Source organism: Ciconia boyciana, chromosome 7, assembly GCF_034638445.1.
Source record: "Ciconia boyciana chromosome 7, ASM3463844v1, whole genome shotgun sequence".
Classification (NCBI taxonomy): Eukaryota; Metazoa; Chordata; class Aves; order Ciconiiformes; family Ciconiidae; genus Ciconia; species Ciconia boyciana.
The window spans coordinates 64027729-64041136 of NC_132940.1; positions in this window are offsets into that span (position 1 = coordinate 64027729).

Below are 13408 nucleotides of genomic sequence, written 5' to 3' on the forward strand. Positions count from 1 at the left end.
CAACCCCCAAAAGCCAGTCTTTCTTAGCTACACCAGATCAAAAATCCCTAAACGGAACCTGGCAATGCTTCCAAAGCACTTTCCTGTGTTAATTTCCAATGTAATTTAATACATAAATTAAGAAAGCAAACGATGAAAGTGGTTGCCGTAAGCAAATGCAATTGCAGTAACTTCAGGGGAGTTCCTACCTCTGCCAGAGTCGATGCTGGCCAAACACCCCGAGACTGCAGGCAACTTTGGGGCGGGCAGGTGGGTGCATGCTGCCAGTCTGGCACTTGCTCATCAGCAACTACACCACAGTTCATCATACCGATAAGAATTCACTCCCACTAGCTTCTTCTATACTTTCTGCTATATACGTGTAGTCACAGATGATAGGGTAGACTTACCCTGATCTCTTCAGATGGACATGTAGTAGAACACACAAAGCAGGATATGAATTATATCTAATTTGAATTACAACAATTGTGTAATTGAACACTGGAATTAATAGATCCAACTTAATTGCACTTAAAATCAAAAGAGATGTATTATGAAAGAATTTTCTAAAACATTTCTTCAAAAGGTGCCCAATATGTGAAATTTCACAGGCTTATCGTTCCATATCAAGCCAAAAGTTGGATCAGGAGTAGTAAATAATGTTTCCCATATAACCTAAAATATAAAATTTAAGTTCTAGATATGGATAAGTAGTCAATGTAGGTAATAAAAAAATATTGAAACTGATGGAGACTAATTACAGGATATACTGCATAAAGTTCAGTGACCCAGCACTCATTAGTGTATTAATATTTAATATTTCTCACTTTGCTCCCTAGCTTCTGTTTGATTTCTCTGTCCTACCTAAATAAAGGCAGGCACCTTTGCAATGCCCATTGATGCATTTGACTTGAATAATAGCTGAAAGAAAAGGCACAATTATTTCCTCCTCAGCAACTGCATAGGCTTTCTCATTACATGACGAATGTGTTGTTGTTTTCCTATCCCTCCACCTTCGCCATCTATTATTGCACATCGAAGTACTTGGAGTAAAGCTTCTTTAATTGTTTATCGCAAATACACACAACCACTTACTCTAAAAAGAAGGCCTATAAACGTGAACTCCATCAGCTGTGCTTGTTCAGTACTTAGGCAATACTGCTGTTCAAAGAAGGAATGTGAGATGACATCTACATTTTCCCATCCTGGAAATACATTGCTGAATCAGGGCACTGAAAAGAAAGAGAGCCCTATTACAATATTTTGTGTGTGTGCTCCAAAGGAGAAGATGCAATAAAATACAAATCCATTATACTGCAAAGGATTATATATTTATAATAAATATAGAGAGACTGTTCCCAACTGATATATGAAAAATGAAGCATCTTCAACTACCGTAAGAATGGTTGCGGAGGGTTTCCCTTAGGAAACAGTCTAATTTCTAATACATGAAGCAATGTGTCCTCTTCAACTTCTGCTCATGCTCAAGAAGGTTTTCTTGGTATTCAACCTAAGTGCCATTTTCCTTTCCTAACTTCATCTCATTATTCATAGCTATGTTTCTTTTCATTATGCTAAATAATTTTCTTTCCTGAATGTTTGCTGTAGGCAGATTTCTTTTCCCTTGCTTCCCAGTTCTGGTCTCAGCTAGATTTCGTACTGTATACATCAGACCACCTGCCCTCTAATAGTTCTTCTACTCCCTTTTTGGTACCCTTTCCAGCAACACTTCTACCACATTACGAGCAAGCTGGTTTAGAATATTCGGTGGTATGACATCAACCAGAGTTAAAAGCACTTAAAATCTTGTGCCAGGCAAAATGGACTAACGGGTCCTGTTTGAAAAGCCGGGACAGTAAGGACAGAAAAACAGAAGAACATCCTGAAGGCATTGCTGGATGCTTTGACAGATTATATCTGTAGTGTTTGTCAAAATTTCTTCCTCTTTATTTTATTAATCTTACAGGACTGATTGCTTAGCGCTCCACTTGCAGCCAAGCCAAAAGGACACCATCACCTCCTAGCAAGAGAGACCTGTATGTAGCATATACTGGAAGTACTTAAAGGTCTGAAGATTAATTTCTACTTGTATCTTTTGAAAACATCCCAGTAGTTGCAAGAATAGTATTGTGGCACTACAAAATGTGTGTGCATTTGTAAGAAAGGAATTGAAATATGAACCAGTGAGTTTAGCAGAGCGGTAACCTAGGCTGGCAAGAAGAGGAACACGTTGCTTCCCTGCCTCTTATAGCTTGTAGTCTCATTTTGACTGATCTCATCCTAATGTTAGGATGAATTTGAGAGACTTGGAAATAAATAGTTTTCTATTCCAGCAATATTTTTCAGAAATGCCACAAACAGATGAGCCAAAGGTGACCTGAAGTTTGGCACCACAGAAGCAAGAGGCCAAGAACCCCAAAATAGGCACTACCAGGGAGCCAGTTTGCAAACAAGCGATTTCACCACCTAACACAGTTCAAAGGTATAAGATATACATAATGAGCTTTCAATCTGGAGTGAAATGAATTTCTAGAGACAATTACTGAAAGAACAATGTGAAGAAAATGTTTTAATGCATGAGCAACATGCTGTTTGAATAAATTCTTTATGCAAGCCAGGATATAAGTCTGACATATTATTAAGCAAAAAGTTGCCTTCAAAATACATTAAATTCTCTTGAAATGTAAGAACAGTATGCACATATCAGATGGTACTATGCAACCCATTTATAAATCAGAAACAAAGAATGGATGGGGAATTATATCTTGTTCTAACAAATCATGATCAATCCCTGAATGTGCAAACATAACCTGCTTCAAGTCAGAAACCTGGAACGAATTAGGATAGTTGTAATCTTGAGAATAGAGCGCTTCTCTTTATCTTTCTGCATTGTGAAGAAATGAATTAGGCATTGATAAAAGCAGCCTTGAGAACTAAATAAATTCATGTTGCATCTGCTTCAACAGTAAAATGAACGTTGCTACTTTTTAAAATGTCAATTACTTTAAAAATGTTCAATTATATACCAGAAAGAATTCTAAGATATAGCTTAAGGTGACCTTAACCTTTCTGATCTATTGAACTGGATAAAAATGCAGGAAAAAACCCAAAAAAAGCATTTAAGTAATGCACAGCTACATTAACAGAAGGTGTGAATAACTAAAAACCACAAGAGGCAAGTGGCACGTGTACACCATGCAAAATATTTCCAAATAGAGACTTCAATGCCTGGAATAAATAGTAATGCACAACTTTTGCTGATATATACATTTCCAAGACATGACTTACCATGACCAATGAGTGACTTTTGGACTAGGTTATTTGTAGCTGCTGAATCCAAAGAGCAATTAGCTTACATTGGACTTAAAGTGATTCATTGTTTTAACTTCATTTCGCTTCATCAAAAAGGATGGAATGTAATTTTAAGCAGCATTACTTATTCCCTTATATGAAATGTCTTCCACTTGTCTCAACTTTCCTTTTCTTTCTTGCTGACACACCAAAGGTCATTTGATTTGCCTGTCATTACGGATCGTGGGTGTATGCAAGATCCAGTGACCTTTGAATCCTAACACAATATTACATTTCTAAGTCAGTCAGTCTAGTTTTCTAAGTCAAAATACTACTTTATATAGCAAAATTTTAAAAATATGGGTATTGGCTTAGTCTACTTAAGGTGACTGTAAATCAAATTCATGTCTGAAATGAGGAAAATTCTGCCTTGACTACAATTTTTTTGTTTGTTTAATTTTGGATTATATTTTGATGCATTTCCTAGTTATTTCTCCCTAAGAAGATTGAGGTTTTAAACAGAATCATAGTTAAAATAACTAGAGTGAGAGACTCTTCAAATACTTCCATCTTTAGAGAAAAATGCTAAGGGAGAAGAAACAAACTCTGCTGGGATTTTGAATTTCAGTCATATCTACAGTACCCTCTTTTATTTGCTTGTTGAGCAAGATCATCTTCTTTTCCACCGTTCAGAGAGCACCCTGCCCAGCAGGATCCACATCCATGATTAAGGTTTCTAGGCAGTGATACAGCAAAAGCAAACACATTAGACTAAAGATTTCATCTCTGCAGCAACACAGAAAAGAGCAGTTTGCCTGCATTTATTGCTTTTTCTCATCCCACCATCTTTTTCTTGTCACTTCATTCCTTTCAGTTTCTTGGGACACAACAACTGACACATGATAAATTATGGAAAACCTGAACACAAATATTAATCTATAGCAGCAGAGCATTAAAATTTCTTGAGCTCTAAGCATTTGATTCTTTTTTGAGAAAAACGTTCATTCTGAACTTAAGAACACATCCCAGTTCTAGAGATATGATTTTCTAGAATAAAAAAACACCATTTCATGTGTAGGAACCTATATACAAGAATGCCTAAAACTGCCCAATGTTAATCTGGTCTTGTTTAGAAAGTACCACCTTTGTTTGAATCTCTTTACACCTATGCAAAAACGTAGTCAAAAAACCTCCTTGATAGCAAATTACTTAAAAAACTTTAGCTAATAGTTACTTTTGATGATGTGATTGTTAATTATAGGTTTTTATAGATCACAGAAATGTTCTCTGAATGGTGTAAGGAATAAGCCGGGCTGTACTCACCGTGGTCATGGAAGCAGAGACAAGTAACATAAAAGAAATAGCACTTTGTGCTAGTGGAGAAGTCCTCACCCTCTGATTTCTTCAGGAAATCTACTTTCCAACTAAATGTCCCCAGAACAGCAATGTCTGCTGAGGCCTCATCTTCATTACACTATTCTTATTCTGCATATATACAGTTAGTGTATTTAATTAAAAATATTTAGGCTAACAGACTCTTGCTCACTTAAATATTTGAAAAAAATTAAATATTCAATTAAAGCTGAACACTTTGTCTTAGTCCCTTCAAAGCTTTTGTGGCCCACTGTGTAATAAAATGTATTTTATAATTACAGATTGATGGACACTACGACTATAATTTTCCTGTGCTTTCCCAGAACTAAGGACTCCATTACGAATTTATCCATGGATATAACACAAGGATTATTCTATCAGAACAAAATATCAAACTCCATCAGACCTTTTCATAGAAAAAAGGGGATTCTTCAGAGGAGCGGTAAGAAGAAAACGAAGAAGAAATACTTTTTAAAGCCTGCTTCTTACCTTTTTTCTTCTTTTTTTTAAGGTATACACGCTCTAGATCTTTCTATCTTCAAACTTAATGGCGAGCCTGTGCACAAAGGACACAGCAAATAGCACAGCACAACCACGTTCATATTACTGCCGTATCTATTTATTTGTGCTGTGGGCAGGGATTTTTACCTTTCATACATCATTCACTACTAGCCAGACTGATTGCACAACGTCAACTCAAAAAACAGCCTTAGCATGAAGAAAAGAAAGAAAAAAAAATCTATCTTTTGTTGTTGTTTTGAATATTAACCACACTGGGCCCTAGATTTCATTTTCTCTGCCCTCCTTCAGAGGCTCCATTGATAGCAAAGGTGGCATGAACAGGACAGAAAAATAAATAACATTTTCTGCTGTTTTCTTGGGTTTGAGAGATCTTTGATTGTCTATGAACACAAAGGACGTATCATCTCTCTGATGCACCAAGGAAGGCCCTGATTATAATGTCTCATTGCCTGAATCTCTGTTTCAATTAAGAAGCTGTTTGGGAGATACTTTCAAAGGCGCAAAAGCAGTTAAGGCGTCCAAGTCTTCTTGGAAATTAATGGGAAGAGGGATCTTCACATACATTTGTAGCTTTGTTACAGCTTTCCCCATCTGACTCCTATTTCTGTAGCGAAGCAAGAAAAATAAGCCAGATCATAAGGGCTGGGTAACAGCTTTACTTACTGAGAGGCTCAAGCATCTTTCATGTAGGAAGGATTGTTCACCATCTTTCTCATGATTTTGGACTGTGTTGCAACTTGAAAGGGAAAACAAATTTTGCTACTGCATTTACTAACCAGGTTAAGCTTAAATGAACATATAATTGGAGGTAAACCTAACTTCTTTAATTAACAGGAAGTGAAAATATGCACGCAAATCACACCTGAGACTCCATAAATTAAGAGAATAAGAACTATGATTGCTTTGACCATCCATATATCTTATCATTATGTAAACAGAGCATGTAATCAGCTCATGAAGTTGAACAAGAACTGGCTGTGAATAGTCCTGCCTTAGACAACTAGAGAAAGCAGCTCTGTTGTTTTAATCTGAAGCATCCAAAATAACATCTCCATTCTTGAGAGTGATTTTTTAATTTGACACTCCAATTAAGAGAGCTTGCTCTTTGGCTAGATTGAAAGAGACTTGTTTTAGGATAATACAGAGACTAACTTGTTTTCTATAGCCATAATGACTTAATAATTAAAAACACTCTTAATTCTGCTATACAAATGTATCATGTGATCATTTCAATTCATTTAAATGAGAGGTGAATAATGCTTAAAGTCCACAATAGGAGTCTTAATTACAAGTAAGATTCAATTTAATGAAGATTTAATCTTCAATTTTAAAAAAGCATTAATGACACTTTTCCCCAAAACAACAGAAATGCATGAATCCGTCCATCTCAATGGGAATAAAAGAGTAAGAAAAGTGAAAATTCCACACATACCTGCTGGTGATTTTTGCCTCATTTATCTGAAGTCACTGCAGTCGCGTGGCTCAGTCTCCTAGGCAGAGTGCTTCATTCTATGAAGAGTATTGCAGATAGCAGCAGCCCAAGCAGCATAACTACAGGTGTAACCACTTGCTCCTGTGGAAACTGCACTGAAGGGAACCATCACAGGTGTTTCCCATAGATACTGTTGGTGAACCAAGATAGGAAAGAGGTCATCCCTCTTCTATCCTTATCTGACCTGGTTTTTAGCAAGTGACTTTCACCAGTTCAGCCTCAAACATCTATCTTCATAATTTCAGGTCTGCTTAGGTGGTCTCCACATGCTGAAAGCAAGTTGGCATCTTTCAATTTTGCTGCAGCAGGCAGATGTCAGGCCTCAGGTCACCAGTCATCCCGCTCGGGACAACAGGCATCTGGATAAATCTGCTGATGCATACACTTGGCATCTGTTCTCTAATAGATACAGAAATAGGATTTGTGTGGGCCCACTGTGAAGGAGCTGCTCCCAGCCTTCAATCTGGGGTAACAGCTCTGGGGCCACCTTCATGAGCAACATTTGGTATAGGACTATGCCCTTTCTTAAAAAAAAAGGCTCTCAACTTAGTCAGCAACATACGTTCACTCCTACAGATTTGCAACAGCCTTGAAATAAGTCTACGCCACTCATGAGAGTTGACATCCTTACTCTGAGCAAAAAACCCCAAACACATAATCATGGGGCCTTAATTTCGTAACATACTCCATTGCTTTTGCCCTAGAAAGAAAGAGATGCTTTTATTTGGTATTGGTTCAGCCTCCATCTAACATCAGACGATTCCTGCTTATGTAGGTCAGCAGTCCCCTCTAGGCAGTTGCAGACGCATTGCCGAGAAACCCACAGGTCCCAGGTCACAGAAGCTGAAGAGGAGACCCAGGTTTTGGTGACGTTTGGTGAAGTAGGCCATCTCATTTCCCCTGCTCACAATCAAACTGTGTTTTAAAAGAAGAAAACATCCTTACAGTGATTACTCTGACCACCTTCTCTCATTCTTTCTATCCTTCATCCAGCAATCCCTCCTTAGCAAACCAGCAAAGGACAGAAGAAAAAAAACAGGGAACAACATGGCATTTGGCAGGCTGTGTAGTTCACTGAGACCGTCCTCTCTCCCAGTCTCCATCTGCCTCTGCTTCAGCAAAAACTTGTTAGCCAACATCTTTTCATAGGTAAACCTATTTCTGATGAGTCTCCAGGAACACCTAAACCAGCTGCATATTAATTAATAACTGGCTCTATAATGCAAGAAAAGTGCACTTTTTAGGAGTTTCACTCCTAAACTGGTGGGCCTGGTTTAGCTCAATGACCAAAGTTACTCATTTTGGACTACAAGGATAGTAGGTTAACTTAGATCAATCAGTCCTTCCATATCCCCTTGGGGGATTTACATCAGGTACGTATGGATGGATACAGACAAAACCATGGATGACAGATAATGTTGTGGGGTGGGGTTTTTTTGCCAGCAGCAATTTTTTGGGAGCCTGGTTGAAGGTGCTGAACAACCCTAATGATCAAAAGCAAGATATTTTTGCACCATCAATTTTTTTGCCTAAAGTTTCAACAGCAAAAAGCTATGGGTTTTGTGCACTACTGATGGTGTGCAGTATTGTAACTCCAAATGCATTGCTTCCTCCTGTTATCAGGGAATATTGTCCAGCAGAGTCATGAGGCCTCAAAGAGGGATAAACTCAGAGGGAGGACAATGAGCTGGCAGGGTTGCTGGCTTAGTTCCCAATTAACTGATCTTTTGGAAGAAAATAAATCTCAGTGAGGGGCAACATTTTACATGAGGAAAATGCAGGGAAGAGCACTGCAGAAACGGAGATTATTTTCTTGTTCATATTGAAGAAGTGCTTAAAAATGAACTCTTTAGAGGCCGCCGCATTGTACATAAACTGATCAAAGTTCTCTTGTCTATTGAGCTAATCTGTCAAGCAAAGGTCCAGAGTTAATGTGTCTTGCAAAAGGCCAGATTTCCAATGCACTAAGACAACCATTACAGGGTAAATCTCTGCAGAGACGTCAAACATCAAATCCTTTGAAAACAGTTAAAAGCAAAGTCTCTTTACCTTGCTGAGTGCTACACATCAGCTTTGCTAATCCCTTACAAAAGTTAAATCTTTAGAAGCCAAATTATAAATTAGTATAACACAGTAATTTATTGTCTTATTATCAAAACGTAATAGCAGAAAAAAATCAATTTTGAAAGGGCTCTTTTCTGTGTCTAACTTGCCAATTTTGCAAAACTGTAATTTCCCTTGTGGGAAATCCATTATATTGTGAAAATACTACTGTATGTATTGGCTGCTTTTCCATGAATTATATCCAGACTTTTGCATAACATACTGTCATTTTGCAGAAGCAACAGTCTCTAGTGGTGGCTCAAATGTATGATATAACCTCTTCCTCTCTGGTCCTTTAACACTACTCATCTCAGTGCATTACTAAGTGTACTGAAGGTTAATCGTTTAAAAGAATGGATATATTACAATACAGTTACTCCTGCAGAGAAAGTGTTTTCGTCTAAAACCAAGGATTTTAAAAATTCTAAATATGTAAATGAATGAAATATGTAAAATGAATAATCTGAACTGACTCACAAAAATCACTACATTGCCCATAAATATTATGCTCTGTATAAACTTTGAAGGCAACTATAGTTTCCTTGCTAAGCATTTCTCTTTATTTCAGATTTGCTTTCCTCTGCAAAAGAGGAATGTGAAGTTCACTTGGAGAAAATAAATGTCCTGGGGGCATTCCATAATGAATGACTTGGCTTTCTCTCTGGAAGTGCTTGTACTATTTTGAGAAATGGATATATAGTGGGGTGGTTACCAGCAGTTCCTTTTGTTGTAATTTCTGAAATGGAGCTTCTCATGTTTCAGAGAATAATTGATTTTTTAAAATAGCTTTCCTGTAGCTATACAACTCATTTTATTCTGGCACTTTTTCTTTTTCGCTCCTTTTTTTCCTCCTCTCAGATGCTTAATTACCTTTTGCAATAGTATACACCATCAAATTACACAGCTGCTAGATAGGTAGTTTCCTGGTATCCATTAGCATTCACAAAAGAAAAGAATGCTTTCAGAATTTTGTAACAGACACTCCAGTTACCTTTTTTTCCTCCATTATCATATCATTAAAATTGTGCTTTAAATAAAAGTACTAAACCAATGTGAAATCTTACTTTTATTGTAACAACAAAAAATTAGGCTCAGTACAAACTTTGTCTGCATTAACATCCCTTTGTGATTAGGTACTTCACATGACTCAGTGCTATAATGTATATAATATTCTTCTGAAGCCCCCTGAAGCATAGGACGCTTCAGAGTAACTAGATTTAACCTCCAGAGATCAAAAACATAATTTTATGTCTTTACATCAAATCTTCAAACCAACGTTGATGTATGTTGTTGCAGACACCAGTGTAATGGGTTACATCCTCAAGCCTTTAGATCTCATATGTACAGACATATATATATACACACACACATACAGACAAATCAATGAAATAATGTATTCACAGCATACAGCACCTCCCAGACTTCTTCCCTTTAAGTAAGCAGATGCAAAAGGAACCAAACATTCACAACAATTGTAACGAAATACAGTCCCTGTTTTTTCAGATGCTTTGAGAAGGATACAGAAATGGTTACACAAACCTGCCCATATCTACCTCATCTCTGCTGATTCTTCTCCCTCCCCATCAGGCTCTTCATAGAGGGCTTTTACCAGCATCTCCTGCTAGGAGATTACCACTTATTTTTAGTAAAAGCAGTTGCAGCCTTAAAGTGGAGAGTCTACACATGGCTGCTGCCTGATTTTCCTCTGTTTTAGCTTGCTGGGCTTTTAAACTTCCAGACGGGAATTAGGATACAGAGACCATTTGAGACTCATCAAAACAGTGCCTTGCACTCACTTGACTCTTTGCCAAGAGAGGTTTTGAGGAATGAGGATGGAGGAGATGAGTTTAGTTTGGAAACTGGCTACAGACAACACAGGCAGTACTTGAACAGTGGTAGCACGTAAAAAAATATGGTTTAGCTATTGATTCTAAGTTGTGGGGAAAGACGACTAACCCTGAAAAGCCCATTTACTCTGACTTAGTGCAAGGGAAAATAATTTGCCAACCCAGACAGCAAGAATATTAAAAATAACATAAGGCTTGACCTATCACTTATTTGTCACATACTGCGTTAGTTTTCTCCACCCATCTCATTCATCATCTGCTGTTCAAAAATTAAGGAGAAAACTTTTTTGAGTTCACAAGAAGTCAGTGTTGTGTAGACATCAGGTATATCAGGAAGCAATGCATCATTCAACAAAGGGAAATGTTTAATATTGGACTAGCATACTAGACACTACCTTCTAATACTAAAGCAATTGATTATCAGAAAATAGTTTTGAAGGGTTGGGGGGGGGGTGTTTGATTTAAAATTTTATACCTTCTTAAATACATTATTCAGAAGAACAGTAATATGCCACGAATGTTTAAGGATTTTTCTGCTTTTATTCTGCAACGGGAAACAAAACTGTGAATTTATATCTTGTTACCAAAAAACTTAGCAGCTATATAGCAAGTGGCCAGAGAGCATCAGCCCCACCCTGAAAAGTTTAAGCTGTGTTCAGCTCACAAGTTAAAGAATAAAAATAATGTACCAAAACAGTACAGACATCAGGAGCCTGAAAGAACTGAGTTATAACACATGCAGAGAAAGGGCTTATAAAACTAAAAAAATTATTTGGGAAGGCATCATAAAGATGATCAAAGGTATGGAACAACGTCTGCACCAGGAACATCAAGGTAAATTGGTATTCTTAGGTATTAGATGATCAGGTCTATGAAATCATGCATGGAGAAGATGAATAAAGGTACAGTCATTCACTGTTTCTTTCAAGAGACAAACTAGGACCATCAAATGAAGCGAGGCTGAAAAAAAAAATAAAAAGCCAAAACATAAAAGGAGATGGGTCTACACACCCAATGTAGTTAAGCTGCAAAAGTCCTTGTCACCAAATGCTGTAGATCTTATAAGTTTATACAGGTTCAATAGGCAACTTGGAAAAGTTCAAAGAAAACATCTCTGAGGGATTATTATATTCCAAGTTAGCGTTAGCACTTCTGGTCATGGGAGTGTCTCGGATCCAAATCCCTAGAGACTAGAAGAACAGTATGGGGCAGCAACACCATGTTCTCGTACCCTTCCCTACACAGCTCCTTTCAGATGGAGCTGGCACCAAGGGTTCTGGACTGGATGCTTGCCTTCGCAGCATCGCAAGTCTCATGGTCTAAATATTAATTAATGAAACAACTCAAGCATCGATAATATTAAGGTCAATTAAATCTTCTTCTACGTGAAGACCACTTTTTACAGGCCCTGACTCCTCAAACAGCCACTGATTTGATTGATCCACTCAGGCATTAACAAATAGGGAAAGAACACGGCCTTTGGGAAACGCACTGGGTAGGATGGCTGCTGAAAAGTATGGAAAGAGTGTCATCCAAGTATGTCACGGGAGTCACGATGTATTGCTGTAGCTCCATATACAACACAAACACGCTAGCACAAAACCAAAAAGAACCATTCTAAAGGAAACTGAGAATTTATATAAATATGCATATACATATACAGATATTTATTCTCAATAGTCTACACACATTAATATACATATGTGAAGACCTCTACAGTGGTTGGCCTTTAAAACAAAACACCAAAGCAGAACTATCCCTTGTGAGCCAAACCTCAAACACAAGGATACAGATTTACACAGTCATGCCACAAACCCTTCAAATGAAAACAAAGTTGATGACTTAAATCCCCCCAGACTACTAGAGGCAGATTTTTGGTAATATTTCTGACATCAGTTCTATTGTTTCTCCCTATAATGCACTGACCTAGATCTGTTGGTGTAATTTTTCAGCTTCTAATACTGATAATATTGCTTTTAGACAGTGGTTTCAGGGCCCTTTTGAGATGAGTTCTTCAAAGCTGTAGCTTAATCCATTCTTTATTAGCTTCTGTAAAGTGATTACTTCTTCAGGGCTGGATGGAAGTACTTAAAGGAAATGAGCATTCTGTTACCAAACATCACTGCTCTACTTCCAAAGCATTTGCTGGAATTTTAACGCTTTAGGGTTGAATGATGAGGATATAAAACAAGAGAAGACACTAACAGAAAAGTTTCATATGGTAAATGTGTTGACACTATGACATTTTTTTAACGAAATCCCAAAATGTGACAGGTGCTCAGGGACTGATGGCCTGTGACGGGCAATCTGGAGGTCACTGGAGCTGATACTGCTGTTGAGATGTCATTTTATTTTTTAGTTCAAAATGAAAAATTGCTCTCTGCATGTAGTTTATTAGAATCCTGTTGCAACTAGGGTCTAGGGGAAAGTCACATCACAGTTGCAGATTACCTTTGCAATGTTCCTTCCATAATGCACAGAAAAAAAAGATATAACCAGATCTACTGCATCTGTCAGACTGTAGTTAGATGGGGACTTTTTCCTCTGCCCATGTGAACTCGTTCCACTAATTCCATGAAACCTGTGCCGATTAACACTAGGCTAGGATGGTTTCAAGGAATACTTATTTGACTAATAGCTACAGAAAATAAGAAGTACCTGTTATCATGGAGAAGTACCTGCTTCATGGGCAAAGCATGTCTGCCAACTTGACCACAGCTCTATAATTTCAGATCGCAAATCCAAAATAATGAAGGAAATAAAAAAAAGGAAAGAAACAAAAAAGGCTAATTAATTTCAG